This window comes from Hipposideros armiger, unplaced genomic scaffold (assembly GCF_001890085.2).
Source record: "Hipposideros armiger isolate ML-2016 unplaced genomic scaffold, ASM189008v1 scaffold_59, whole genome shotgun sequence".
NCBI classification, from domain to species: Eukaryota; Metazoa; Chordata; class Mammalia; order Chiroptera; family Hipposideridae; genus Hipposideros; species Hipposideros armiger.
This window is the reverse complement of record NW_017731409.1, coordinates 3,320,827-3,336,988: the sequence shown is the minus strand read 5'-3', so window position 1 is coordinate 3,336,988 and position 16,162 is coordinate 3,320,827. Positions and strand designations below refer to the sequence as shown.

At 36.8% G+C, this 16,162-nt stretch overlaps 1 pseudogene; it reads right to left on the bottom strand.

The window, feature by feature from the left end:
- Window positions 1-16,162, bottom strand: part of LOC109382047 (CWF19-like protein 2) — a 63,759-nt pseudogene that overhangs the window by 3,168 nt on the left and 44,429 nt on the right.

Here is a 16,162-nt window from a genome sequence, read left to right as displayed (position 1 = left end):
GAGAGAGAGAGAGAGAGAGAGAGAGAGAGAGAGAGAGAGAGAGAGAGAGAGAGAGAGAGAGATTTAAGGAATTGGCTCATGTGATTGTGGAGGTCAGGAAGTTCAAAATTTTCACAGCTGGGTTGGTGGCTAGAAACCCAGGGAATAGTTGATGTTGGAGCTCAAGCCTGAAAGCAGTCTAGAGTCAGAATCCCCTCTTCCTCAGGGGACTCTAGTCTGTTTCTCTGAAGGCCTTCAACTGATTAGATAAGGACCACTACATTGTGAAAGGTAACATACTATACTCAAAATCTACTGATTTAAATGTTAATCTCATCTTAAAAATACCTTTACAGCAACATCTAGACTGGTGCTTGACCAAATAGCTCGGTACCTTGGCCTAGTCATGTTGACACATAAAATCAACCATCACAGGTCACAGAATCACTGCTGATCCGAGAACCACACTTTGAGTAGCACTTGTCTAAGACATTGGCATTATTTGGTATGAGGAAAAACTTCTAACTTAATTAGACTTTGATAAGTAAGGCTGTATAATATAATCTCTAGGGAAACCAATAGAAGAAGAGTAAAATAATGTTTAACTTCAGATAACAGAAAATAATCCAAAGACAAAAGAGGGATTTAAAAAATAGAACATGGAATAGGTGGAAAAATGAAAATCAAACAGTATGATGGTAGATTTAGGCCCAAATATATCAGTAGTTACCATCAATATAAATGAACTAACTATGTCAATTAAAAGATAAAGATTGTAAGGTTGGATTTTAAAAAATTATACACTGCTTAAAGAGATGAAGTTAAGTATAACATAGAAAGGTCAAAAGCGAGAGGATAAGAAAAAAAATATAATATGAAAACACTAGCCAAAAGAAAACTATAGTAGCTATGTTATTATCAGATAAATAAGACTTTAGAACAAGAAACATTACTAAAGAAGAAAATTGCATAAAAATAAAAAGGTCAATACACCAGGAAGATATAGCAATTTTACATTTGCTTGTACCTTGTAACATAGCTTCAAAACATATAAAACAAAAAATACAAAAAGAGAAATGTGTAAATTCACAATTACAATGAAATATTTTAACACACATATTGAATAGCTGGAACAAATGGTCAAAAAATTAGGTAAGGACACAGAAGGCCTAAACAATCAATTAACAAACTTTTCCTGATAGAGATAGCGATATATATATATATATATATATATATATATTTATATATATATATATATATATATATAAAACACTGCACTTAATGACTACAGAATATATATTCTTTTCAAGAACACCCAGCGCATTTGTCAAAACTGCCATATCTGTCAGAGTCATAAAGCAAGAATCAACATATTTCAAAAAAATCAAAATCATCTCAGAGTAAGTATATTCTTTTGTTTTAGTGTAATTACGCTGAATAAATAGAAAAAGCCTATATTTGGAAATTAAGAAGTAAACTTCTAAATACCTATGGGCCAAAGAAAAAATCACAAAGGAAATTATATAACCGATATTAACCCAATGATTTAAAAATACATATTCAAGCCACATTTATATAGACATTTATAGCCCTCATGGCATATAATAGATAAGAAGGAAGTCTGCAAATCAAGTACTAAGGGTCCACTTCAAAAAGTTAGAAAAAGAACAGAAAATTTAGCCCAAAGAAATGAGAAAAAAGGAAGTAGTAAAAATGATAATATACATTAATGAAACTAAAACAAATATATAAGAGAACAGTAGGTTTGTTGAAAAGACTATTATAGTGATAAACTCCTTCAAAAAAAGACACAAATAATTAATGTCAAGAACGAAAAGGGAGATATCACGATACATCCTACAAACATGGGGAGGATATAGGAAAATAGTATTTTGAAAAACCTAGATGCAATACATTTGAAAATTTAGATGACTTAGATATATTTCATAAAAGACAATGCAACCTAGCAAAACTAAAATTAATTTGAAAATTAATTCACTGTTAGAAAATACCTTCTCACAAAGAAAACTATTGCCTAGATGGCTTCACTGTGAATTCTACAAAATATGTTAAGAAGAAAAAAATGCCAATTTTTCATGTATTCTTCCAGACAAGAAAAAAGAAAATATTGCTCTTCAATTCATTTTTTAAAACCAGCATAATCTTGATATCAAAGATGGACAAAGACATTATAAGAAAGGAACATTGATTTTTTCAAAAAAATTCTAAACAAATTCTAGCAAATCAAATCCAGCAACATATGAAAAAGATTATAGATCACAACCAAGAAAGAAATGAATTTTTTAAAAAAATGCAAAGTTGGTTTAACACTCAAAAATCATACAATGCAATATGCTCCATTAATAAAATAAAGGAGATGGATCTTATAATCATCTCAACAGACGCAGAAAAAGCAAGTCATAAAATTCTACATGTGTGATTTTTTAAAATTATAAACTGGAAATAGAAAGTAATATCATTCATCTGATAAAGAATATCTACAAAAAAACCTGAAGTTTTTAATGATTTGCTCCAGATTTACTGTTCTTCCAGTCTTCCCCCATCTCAGTAAAATGACATCTCCACCCATCAGATTGTTAAAGCTGAATATCTAAAAGTTATTATTTAGAGTTCAGTCTCTCTGTCTTCTACCAGCCTCACCCAATCCATTTCCAATCTATTGATTTTACTTCCAAATGTTTCCAGAGTTCACCCACTGTTTCTATCTCTTTCATTACCAGGCTTTCACCTGGATTACTACCATAGGCTTGTAACTTGTCTCCCTGTTTCTAGTCTTGCCCCTCCAAATCATTATTCAGATCTGCTTGGCAGACAGAGTGATTATCTTAAAATGTCAATCAGATTATATCACTGCCTGTTTAACAACTTCCCAATCTGCTTGGGGGAAAAAATCCAAAATTCTTATCAGTGTCTCTATGGCCCATGCCTCTTCCAAGCACTCCTTCCCCCCTCACCCACTACATCACATTGACCTCTTTCAGTTCTTTGCATTTGCCAGGCTAACCCCCTCCTTGGCACTGCTGCCTCTATTTGCAATGTTCTACCCACTTCTCATTGGCCAGCTCTTACCCAACCTACAACTTAAATGACACTTGTGCACAGAATCCTTTCTGGCCACTTTATGGTTCCCTTTCTCAAAACCCTACATGTGTCCTTCAGGATTCTTATTATAATTTCTAAGTCTATATTATTTTATACTTTTTACTTTTTAAATGTCTCTTTTTCACTACATTCTAAACACTACAAAGGCAAAAATCCTAACGGTTTTATTCTCTTCTGTTTCATCTCTATCTAGCCTAGTGCCTAGTACATAATAAGCAGTCAATATATTATTGAAATCATGAATAAATGAAAACTTTATATATTCCAAGTATGTTAAAAGTGTGTGTAGCTTTTTTAGTAGATTCCTTCCAGCATGCACATTTTGAGTCATCATTGTTAGTAACTGTGACTATAAGCAGTTTCAAGCATATAACCTTGAGCTTCCAGACAAACCTTGATGCAAATGAGCACTGTGTCTCACTTGGACACTTGCAATTAATTCTAACGCCTAAAAAATCATATCTAGTGACACTAGAGTTTGCTATGCATGGATCTTACAAGAAGTTATTGCAAATTGGCATAAAAGCAACCAAGACAACATATCAAGGGTTAAAACCTTTTACTCAGCTACAAATAGTTTCCTACTGAGCAGACTTCAAAGTCAAGTTAAAAAACCTTCATTTTCATGGTAAGCAAGTAATGTTCCTAAAATAAAATAAAATGTGCAGGCATTTATATTTATTTATAAATGCCCATGACCACTATCTAAGAAATGCTAAATGATGGTAAAACTTAAAAGGGCATCAGCACAACCAACACAATCTTTTTGTTAAAATTAATATCCTCCTCATGTGATAATCCTAGCAAAGCAATCTTCATTAGACTTGCAACTAATCTCTAACTCCAGAGTGGTGCAAAATTAATTTGGTTATGGGCTGGTCGAGTGGCGCCTTGGTTAAGAATTGGCTTGAGATGCCAGCTCTGAGCATCAGGGGCCCGGTTCAGATCCCACATGATGGATGGCCAGTGACGCTGCCCCCTTTACAGCTAAGATGGTGAACAACAGCTCAACCTGGAGCTGGACTGCCATGAGTTGCCGGCGATGGTGTAGGCTGCAGCCCCTGCTTCAGTGGGCTGCTGTGAGCTACCGTAAGTGACGGGCAGCCAGCGTGAGTGGCCAGCAGCCAGCATGAGCTGCTGTGAGCAGCTGTCCAGTGGCCGGCAAGTGACTGCCTCACCCGGGAAGAACACAATGATAATACCAACACGGGCCCGTGAAGCAATGTCCTCCACAACTAGACTGCAGAACAAAAAGACAGCAATTTGTCTGTTCCCCTTCCCTGATTCCCCAATAAAAAAATATTTTTTAAAAATTAATTTGGTTATTCCTTTGTACCTCTTTTTTTCTACCTGCAAAAGGTGGCTGATTATGCTATGTGAAAATAGAATCTATAGAGACTCCATATTCCTAATACACTTTTTTTGTATACTTTATTTAACTCTTTATTACCTTTAGGACATTCTTTTCCCATCAGTAAAAAGAATAGCAGTGATATATATGTTATTGGTAGAAAATTAAGAGCTCTTCTATAAAATGCTATGAAAATAAATTTCAGTTATTACTGACTATGCCAATTCTTAATTTAAAAAAATGCCAAAGAAGTCAGTCAATAGACTTAAGCTGACTCACTTGACTCTGAACCACTTCTCTCTGAACCAATGATCTTCTATACATCCTACATATCCTTCAGAAAAGTCTTTCTATATATTCACTGAATAGTTCAGAACACCAAGATGTAGGTACGGAACAGGAATGTGAGTAGGTCACCCAATATATTTGGTCTTACTCCCAGGCTACCACAATGAAGTCCACAGGAGCAGATGGGGAAGGAAATGCCACAATCCAATGAGGCACAGCTGTCGGAGACCCAGAGCATGACTTTCCTTCCCTATGACCTGAGGGTTCGTTGTTTAGTTAGATGCAAAGGAAATAAAATTAAAAGGATTCTGAACAGGAAATAAAAAATGAAAGTTATGACTCAACTTTTTTTTACTTCTGGTAAAGTCAAATGGTTTCTACCACTGTGCAAACTGCAATGCTTTCTTCCTCTGATCATCAAAGCTTTCTTGAATCCCTTTCCTCCAAAGTCTTGGTTCTATATCCAGCATCCCACCAATGATTTCCTTTCCAAAGTAACGAGGGAATTTGTGTTGATCTTCAATGACATGGGCAAACCCTCCTTGGAGGCCAAAATCCACTGAGAAGATAAGTCTTTTGGTACAGACTTTCTGATATCTTTTGAAGAGAGATAAATCAATTTCCTGCTCATAGACCATTTTTCATCATATTCCATTATGGCTTTCTTAAAATAGATGGGCGCCATATCGCCCACTTCCTTTGAGAGAGGAATGTATTCATAAGCTGTTTCTTCCTGCTCATATTAGTTTCTAAAAAGATGCAGTCCAATCCTTTATCTTCAAACATCTTTACCAATGAATTTCTAAACATCTGAATTTCCTCCCAGATGTCTTCATCTAATAAGGTGGCTGCTCTATGGTATTGCAAAGGGACTATCAGGCAGTGCCCCTCAATAAGAGATTGAAAGTTGGGATAACATAAGTAAACCTTAATACCTATTGTAACAATAAGGTGTTTGGGAAATTGAGAGCTGTCAAAACTATACAGACATTTTTCTATTTGTGCAGCAAGACTCTAGTGTTCAACATTAGCTTTTTTCCTCTGTTTCTCTTCCTCTTCACCAAAATGTTCTCTCTCAGTTGCTTTGGAGACAAACATGTCATCCAGAGTACAATAGTCTCCATCTGCTTTTCCCATAAACTTAGATGCCATTCTCATAAAAAGTTTGCTTTGATTTTCTGCTGTTCCCATCTTTTCATTCTTGATTAAATCATTTAGGCTTAGATTATCATCATCATGAAAGTATTGAGTCCTTTCCTTGTCCTCATTGGCTGAAGATATCTGTCTCTTCCTTCTTCCTCAGTTGGATTCCAGAGGTTTCCCTGGTGTGTTCACAGGCCATACTCTTCCAGACTGGTCTGTTCTGATAAAAATCACTTCTTGCTGGTCTCCATTCTCTACCCCAGATTTTTTAATGATATCTATATTATAGTTTCTTTGAATTTATTTGGCTTTTCAAGTTGGGTCTTAAGTCGTTCAGGTAACTCCATATTTCCCATCATCTCTGCCTTGATAACCTTGGCTCCCAACTTGTTCTTCTCATCAACACTCAGAATGTGGATGGACTCATCCTCTGAACTACTTCCAGCAAATGACTTTGTGTCCTGTAGATGTTCTTTTTTCCTGTAGATGTTCTTTTTTCAGAGTCACCTCTCAAGCTTTCATTCTGTGATTTTTCTCTTCTGTCTTCTGAAATGTGTTGATAGTCAACACTGCAACTGGTTTCTAATGGCTTTTGATTTTAATGTTTCCTCTTTCCTTCTCTTCCATCAGATTGACTCCATGATGATAAACTTTCTTCACTCTTCTCTGTGGATTTTTGAAAACCACAATGCACAGAATCCTGAGTGACCAGTGTTGAAGATGAACTAGATGATTCAAAATGTCTGCCCTTGCACTGAAATGACAGTTCTTCTTCATCAGAGGGTCTTAAGAATTCAGGTCTCAGAGGCCGGCCAAGTGGCTCAATTGGTTAAGAGCTCGCTCAAGAGTTTGAGCTCTGAGCAACAGCGGTTCAATGCCCGAGCTGAGCAGCCGCTGAGCTGCCAACAGGTGGCAGGATGGCTCAGCTAAAAAAAAAAAAAAAAAGAGAGAGAGAATTCAGGTCTCACATTTCCAATAGAAGAGAACTCTTGATTTTTGCCTTGAATTGGAGTTTTTGTGTATGTTTCTAAAGACCCAGATCTATTATCTTTTTCATTACCACTAAACTTACCTTTATTGCTTATAATATCTGTTGAATTCTATCCCTTTACCTTTTATTATATTTTACTAAGTCTGATTTTCTACTTTCTTGACTACTTTGTGCTTTATCTGAATATGGTGGTTTCCTCCAATGTGCTCATCTACGATCTTCCTTTGTGGATGCAGTTTTTTCAGTTTCTTCTAATTTTGACTGAAATATTTCCATTGACCCATATCTTTCAACTAGTGTCTTCAAAATTTCTATTTTGTTTCTCAGCGTGTTCCTCCATTCTTTGATAATATTTCCTGAGCCAGCTTAATCCACCATCTTATACTACTGAAACTTTAGTAGCCAATGACACATTACAGTCTTCTGGTAGAAGATCTGTTCCACCATCTTTCCAGTATGGATTCAATTCTCTTTCCAACAGTCTAGACTCTTCAAGTGCTTGACTTTTCTCTTGCTCTATTTTCTTTATAGTTTTCTTTTCAGCTTTGAGTGATGATGATTACACAGTTTTAACAGACATGAATTCAACAATTATCCACTCATCCCTCCAAATAACTTGGTTGTCTTCTTTTTTTCCCTGATTTTTCATCTTTCACTTTCCAGGTCTTTGCTTTGCCAGGAGTCTGGGATGAACAGCCTCAACCCACTCATCGTCAGAGCTTGATGGACTATCAACTGACCCATTGGTTGGTTTTTTTTTTTCATATTTCTGCTTCTTGCTCTTTTTTTCTTCTCTTTCTTTACTTTTTAAAATACTTATCTTTTTCTTCTTTTTCCTCATGGAATATTCCTGTGAGAATTGTTCAATCTGCTCATTCACATCAGGTATCATCCATGTATCCTTACCCTGAAGCTTTTTAAGTTCTTTATGCTTTTCTTCCTTTTCAAAATTGGCTTTAACCTGGTACAACACCTCAACCCTGGCAATCGGGTCTGCTCTTTATGCTATTCAATATACCTCATACTTTCCTAATACACTTTAATTGTGGGGTCAACTCCCTCACTATCCCAGAAAGAGAAGGAATTTTTTTCTTCATTGGCTGAAAGATATGGTGAGACTTTGTGCCATAATTGGAACCAGTTCAAAACTACAGCTCTTTGCACAATTAAACCAAAATCAAAATCACCAGCTGATAATTAATACAAAAAGCAGTTAACTCAGTCTTGGAAACGGGTAGAAAAGAAGTATCCGTTATCTATAGTCTTACTAGAAGAAAACAAGAAGAGTTCAAATCAATATCAAGCTGTGGACCCAAGGTACTTGAACACAAAGTTTCTAGAAGCAGTAGGAACTGCTGAGGGCAACAAGAGCTTTGGACTCTCATGGTTGTGAGTTCAAACCCAGGTCTTTCACATACAAGTTGTGTGGTACCAGGCAAGTTATTAAACCTCACTCATCTTCAATTTCTTCATCTATAGAAAGAAGTTAACAATGCTGCCTCAAAAGTTCCCTGTGAGAAATTAGGGATGATCTACAGAAAGTATCTGGCATATAGTAGGATTTCAATAGATGGTAGCTATTCAGTGGAACAGGTATTGGCCTTCTTTTTTTATTCCTCCTTTGTTAAAAATAAGTGCAGAAAAGGAGAATGGGAACTAACAAAATGTATTCTTAAATATTAACATTCCTACTAGGGATGTTAAACACTGCCAACAAACCCAAAACCCATCAAAAAAGGGATGTGAGCTAGATAGAAACCTGACTGGTCACCAGGACTTTGTTATCGCACATTCTCAAATTAACATTATCTAATAAACAGTAACATCAAATCTGTATTAAATTGAGAATAACTGCTGGAATTCATGGATGAGAGACAGAAAGGAAGGGAAAGGGGAAGAAGATGGAAAGAAAAGGAAAAGAAAAAAACAGAAAGAAACCCACCAGCTCCATCTGGATTACAGTTTGTTTATAAGCAGAATGATATGGGACTGTCTTCTTCTTTCTGACTATGGCAAAGACAATAGCTGCTTTGTTCACTTCTGTTTGCCCAGTAGCTTGCACAATGCCTGGAATATCACAGGCATTTAATAAATAATTGTGAAATGTGCAAATGAATAAAAGAATGAATGTTGCCTATATCTCTGGAGTCATAAATAGTCATCCTGCAACCAGGAACCTTAAAACACAGAGAACTGATTTTATGCATTGATTCTAGGTACTTTGAAATGGAATTCCACATATGAGCAGCCCCAGGTTTGCATCTAGTGGCTGTTACTTAACCAACTCTGCGGCCATGCAAAATGGCCTTTCAAATAAAGATTTGAAAGTTCTGTGGAATGACCTCAATTTTAGCTTTCAGTCTTCCAGTATTCAGTTGCCTTATAATATAATTTCTAGTGCTAGATATTAAAATGCAGAGAGAACTGTTTAGAGACTCTAAGTTGTACTAAAAAAAAATCAAAGCTAGAGCTGAGCAATTAAAAACTAGTCAATATAGTACCTGCTCTCATTATTGAGAGATGCTTAATCTCATTATTCAGTTTCAGGAAAGAACATGAGGTGTGTAGTGAAATTCAATATAGACAAAATATATAGCTTTAAATCAGCAGCAGATAGGACAATGTGCAATGACCAATTTCAACATGTTTACCTGTCAATAATTATAACTATTTAATCAAAACATTGTAAGAATATTTTGGTACATTGCATATTAACATTTTTTAATCTATTAAAAACAGGTCAAATGGCCCATTAAGATTTATGCTTTTGGACATTTTCTAGAACAATTCACATAAACCCACTGCTACCAAAACACAGAGCTGAGAATTAAACCTACTTGTGTATGTAAAAGTGCTTTGCAAACATTGGTCTATGTATGATGACATTATTGTTTTTTTCTCAGCCAGTTTGCATGTAACATTTAATGAAATCACCTTCCATCCTTACCTGCCTTTCTTTTAGAGGCAAGATTTTTCTTCTTTCCTTCTTAAACTAATGAGATTGTAAAAAGCAATCTCGTCCCATCAGAAGCCACCATATTTCAGAAATGAAGTGATTTATGGGCGGTAATTACATTATAAAAAGTTTACATATCGTTTGGGCATCATTCAGAGAAAAAAGGTATGGTATATTACTGCTGTCATTAAACCCCAAAGACCCATTGATCCAGAATGTAAAGATCAACCACTTGTTTTGTTAAGTAATTAACTCTTCCCCATGGCTCCCATTCAGAGTTAGAATAATCCCATTCCTCACTGGCAATGAGGATCCCCAGCAATGTATTAAAAAGGGCTACTGAAAGGTGATGCCAATTAATTGCCAAAAGTAATTGTCATTTTGAAATCACATTATTGTCTAATTTGCTGCCACTAGATTGTTAAAGTGCCAATTATGCATCTCTGTTTTAATGTATTAATAAAAAAAGCAATCATGCATTTATTGCCTTTATAATTCCTGAGATAATTATACAACAGGCTGAAGGTATATTTCTTCTGTGAGGCACCAACTTAGCCACCACATTGAAGGATCTAATGGTTAGGAAATTAACATACCAGAACTGACTATTAGAGCTAAAACCGAATATCCTCAGCTACATTATTTGAAATGCCATAGGGCCATTCCCTGGAATGAAGTTGTGAGGAAGTAAGAGCCTGCTTGCCTCTGCATGATAATCTATTCCCTCTTTCTCCATTCTTTCCTAGGTAGACTGTGCAATAGAAAGGCAACTTTGTACAGGAACAAGAAAATGGTTTCCAGGTCATGTGCTGTTGAGTAGGCATGTGGTCCAGGAAAGCCTGCATTTCTAGGGTGCCCACGAACCATTTTCATCTTGAGTAAGTCCCATGCTGGCTTAAGGAGCAGCTGAAGCATCTCTACAGCTTGCAGAAGGAGGCCGGGGCCTGACGCGGCAGTCTAAAGAGGAGGTTTTCAGGGTTTGTTTTCATTATTGTGCTTCAAATTCTGTGAATTCCAGGTTGTAAGTCTCTTCTCTCACATAGGTATAAAAATCCATTCTGCAGATAAATAAAAATAATTTAAGGAGTCTCTCTTTTGGATTATCTGTCCTCTCTACTTTTAATATAAATGACTTTGTTATCAAAAAAGTTATGGCAGGCTTTTTGTTCATTCTTCTCCATATTAGCCACATTAAGACTGACGTAGTTGTATTGACGGCTCTGGAGCCACACATGTGGCAGAAGAATTCCCCAGGATATTGCGGTAGCCGCTCTCTTCTCTCATAAAGGATTCTGTGCAAGTTGCTCCTCCAGCTGTCACAGTCCCACTGATATTCCTTTATTCAATCCTGACATTGTTCAAGTGCAGCGGCCAACAAATTATAGCCAGAAGGCCAATCCAGCCCACCCCGTGTTTTTGTAAATAAAGTTTTATTGGGACACGGCCATGCCCATTTGTTTATGTATTGCATCTGTCTGTGAATCTCTACAACAGCAAAGTTGAGCAAATGCAACAGAGACTGCATGGCCCACAAAGCCTAAAATATTTTTCATCTGGCCCTTTACAGAAAAAGTTTGCCAATCCCTGTTCTACTGGGGTTTTATTTTGTTTTTTTAATCTGTCTATTACAGAAACTCCTTCCCCACAAATAAATATATTTATTTTTACATTGCTTAATGTTTTTCCTGTCTTCTCTCTGAATTGTTCTTTCTAAATTATAGTATTTTCTTTAACTTCTGAAATGTAACTCTCTGTAACATTTCATCCACACATTCCCCAGTGATTTGGAGAACAGCTCCCCAAGGAGGCTCACAAAGGCACTTGACAACATCTCCTTTTGATCAGTAGCCTGATAAGAAATCATCCTCTGAGTGGATCAAAAATGTTTTTTCATCCTTTCAAGTTGTAGACATTTGATAAAGGTCTTTACTATGTTCCAGGCTCTGATGCTGAGATGCAAAATTCCGCACATAAGACACAGTCTCTCCCTACCTCGAAACTCACAATCTGGCAAGGAAGACCTCAAACAATTCAGGTAATACTGTTGTGATGTTGTTTGTTTTAACACTTTCTTAGTCACAAGCCAAGAACTGTCTTAAAAACTTTACACATATTAACTCATTTAATCCTCATAATAATACTATGGGGGAAGGTCCTGTTATTATCCTCATTTTACAGATAAAAAAAACCCCAAAAGCTTAGGTATGCATAAAACAACATAAATATATGGTAGGATTATAGCAAATGTTTAGCAATTTGCCCAAGGTCACACATTGATTAAGTAGCAGAGCTGGGATTTGAACCCAAGCTGTTTGTCTTCAGAGTCCAATAGTAGCTTTTATTATCTCTGCCCATGACCTGAGAGGAGACATTGCTCCCACATGGGACACCACTGCATTCCCCATCACAGAACACGCAGAGGGTCTGAGTTATGCTGTGCTGACTCACACACTCCCCAGCACAGCCTGCTTCACTTTGAGGAAAGGTGGGTAGGCGCTGGCACATTCAGACTCCCAATGTAAGACCTGGCAATCTGGGGATATTCTGATTTCCTAGATAATGATTCTCTTACCAGATGAGAGCCTCTCAAAAAACAAAAAGGTGGTACTAACTCCTCTATGGTGGGAGGGGGTACTATTATCTTTTAGCAAAACTGTTGGTAGCTACTTCTGACTTCTAAGGGAGAAGCAAAATTCTCTTTAGGGAAGGCAATTCTTTAGTTTAGGAAAATACTTTGATGCATCTTAATGGCAGGTTTTTATTTTGGACTTGGCTTTGTTTATTTTAAAATTTTTTCTGCTGTTATTGTGAAAGGCTCCTGAGCATAGATAGATAGGAGTATATGAAATAATGAAAGTTGAACTGCTTTGCATAATAAAGTGAAAAAAATTTTGAGGGCATCCCAAAGAGAGATGATAAGGGGCTTGAGATGATTGAAAATGGAAAAGGTATGAGAGAGAAGGGCCCAAGAAGATGTCCATGCATTGGGGCCGTAAGAAGAGAAAATTGGCCAGGGAGAAATTCCCTGCAGGGAAATGGTCAATTGTCTTTAGGACTGTGATGCCTGATACCAAGTTTAAAGTTGTTTACTATGCTGAATAATCCTGGGTGGGGGCAAAAGTTCCAGAGGGGATCGGGTGATTGTGGGCGCAAGACTGGTTATGAAAACAGCCTCCTAATAAAAGGCATCATTCAGACTGGGAAGGATGAAGTAAATCTATCTCTATTCATAGATGACATGATCTTATACATAGAAAATCCTAAGGAATCCACAATAAAGATATCAGAACTAATAAAGAATTTTCTACAAAGTTGAAAAATATAAGATTAATATGTGAAAATCAATTATATTTCTATACACTAGCAATGGCCAATCCAAAAATGAATTAAGGAAACAATTTCATTTACGATAACATTAAAACAAAATACTTAGGAATAAATTTAACCACAAAAGTACAAGACCTCCATACTAAAAACAAACACATCATCATTGAAAAAAATTAAAGAAGACTTAAATGGAAAGACATCGTCTGTGCATGCATCAGAAGATGAGCGCCCCAACTTGATCTACAGATTCAATGCAATCCCTGTAAAAAACTCCTGCTGCTTTTTTCACAGAAAATGACAAACTGATCCTAAAATTCATGTAGAAAATGCCAGGGACCCACAATAGCCAAAACAATTTTGAAAATAATAATGTTGGAGAGAACTAGTACTTCCTGGTTTTAAACTTACTACAAAGCTACAGTAGTCAAGACAGTGTGCTACTGAACGGAGGGCAGACATATAGAAAATGAAATATAGAACTGAGACACTAAAAATAAGCTTATATACCTATGGTCAATTGTTTTTTAACAGGGCAGAAATTCAATGGAGAAGAATAATCTTTTCAACAAATGGTACTAAGACATGCAAAAGAATGAATTTGGATCCTATGTTACACCATACACAAAAATTAACTCAAAATGGACCAAAGACCCAAATGTAATAGCCAAACCTATAACATACTTTGAAGAAAACATGGGCATAAATATTCATGATTTGGGGTAACGCGATGGTTTCTTAGGCATGACACCAAAAGAACAAGCAACAAAAGGGAAAAATAGATAAACTGGATTTCATGAAAATTTAAAACTTTTGTGCTTCAAAGGGTAATATCAAGAAAGTGATAAAATAAACACAGGAAAAGAGAAAAAAATTTTTTTAAAGATTTTATTGGGGAATTGGGGAAGGGGAATAATGTTGGGGAATTGGGGAAGGGGAACAGACAAGTTGTCCTTCAATCTTAGTTGTGGAGGGCGCAGCTAGCTCAGCTCCAAGTCCAGTCGCCATCCGGCCACTCGAGGGCAGCTCTGGCTGCTCATCCCAAGGTGCTGTGTTCAATTTTAGTTGAAGGTGGGCATTGCCCATCATCCCATGCGGGAGTCAAACTGGAAACCTTGTTGCTAAGAGTTCACGCTCTAACCATTGAGCCATCCGGCCACTCATTGGCAGCTCAGGGCAGCTCAGCTCAGACGCAGCTCACTGGCAAATGTGGGAATCGAACCGGCGACTCTGTTGCTCAGCGCTCGCGCTCTTAACCAACTGAGCCATTCAGCCAGCCCCAGGGAGAAAAATTTTTGCAAATCATGTATCTGACAAGGGACTTGTATAAACAATATATGAAGAATTCTTATAACTCAACAATAAAAAGCCAAACCAATTGAAAAATGGTCAAAGAATTTTGACATTTCCCCGAAGAAGATACACAAATGACCAACAAGCACATGAAACGATGCCCAATACCATTAGTCATTAAGGAAATAAAAATCAAAACCACAGTAATAAGATTTACATCCACTAGAATAGCTATAATAAAAAATAGACAATAACAAGTGCTGGGGAGGATGTGGAGAAATTGGAACACTCATATGTTGCTGGTGGGAATGGAAAATGGAAAACAGTTTGACACTTCCTAAAGAAGTAAACACAAAGGTACAATATGATTTTGCAATTCCATGCCTAGGTGTACAGCCAAGAGAAATGAAAACATATGTCCACACAAAAGCTTGTACATAAATGCTCAGAGCAGCATTATTGATTTTAGCCAAAAAAATAGAAACAATTCTATGTCCACCAGCTAATGAATGGATAAACCAAGTGTGGTATATTCAAACAGTGGAATATTATTCATCAATGAGGAGTGAAGTACAGACACATGCTACGATATGGATGAACCTTGAAAACATGCTAAGTTAAAGAAGCCAGACATAAAAGGCCACATGTTGTTTCATTCCATTTATATGAAATATCTAGAATAGGCAAACCCATAGAAATGGAAAGTAGAATGGTAGTTGCCAGGGGCTGGAGAGAGGGAATAATGAAGAGTGACTGGTAATGGGTATGAAGTTTCTTTTTGGAATGATGAAAATGTTCTGGAATTAGATTGTAGTGACAGTTACACAAGTTTGTGAATATGCTAAACAAAAACAAAAATAAAACCACTGAATTGTACAACATTAAAAGCATGAATTATACGATATGTGAGTTATACCTCAATTTAATAATATATTTTAAAGCCTCCTTTTCACTAAATACAAGACAGTGACCCTGACAAGTGAGGGAAACAATTGACAGAGGAAGAAATCACTTCAACTCCTAGAGAAAGACTCTAAAAAAGGAGTATTCTTTTTTTTTTAATACAAGAGAATTAAAGGTGGTTTTGAAGTATTGCACCAAATAGCAATTATATCTAAGCTAGAAAATGATTTCAGACAGTTCTTATTGAATAAGAAAAAAAAGAGAGACTTCCAAAATAAATGTTGTGGGCAGATTTTTTTCTTTTCAGAGTGGCAAGAGTTCAAAGAAGGTATGGGTAGGATTCCCTGGCTGCTGAAAAAGCCTTCCATCTCTTAAGACTGGGAATGTTCTCAGAAAGAGCAGGATGAGAGTATATTTGGGGCCTGAGAGCCAGCCCCAGCTAGGAGTGGCCCCAGTAAATTGAATGGGGGCACAGGGGTAAAAAGGGGAATTGCCTAAGCAAGGCTGCCTCACCCCACCGCCCTGCAGGGACCTGTGCTGGGACTTGGGACAGGTTCAAGGATGCTGCAGACCACACAAGTACCTACCTTGATGAGACTGTGGCAGGGCCCATTTCTGTGACATGGTTAGTAACTTGAGCAAATTAGGGAAAAATAAGTGTTCCTCCCAGTACTATCCCTCAACCCTCCAGTTTGTGGCTTGCTTTTCACTAGAACTTATTTTCCAGAACACTGTGTTAAGAATGTTTACAGGGCCGGCCGAGTGGCGCGATGGTTAAGAACTGGCTTGGGATGCCAGAGGGCCCCGGTTT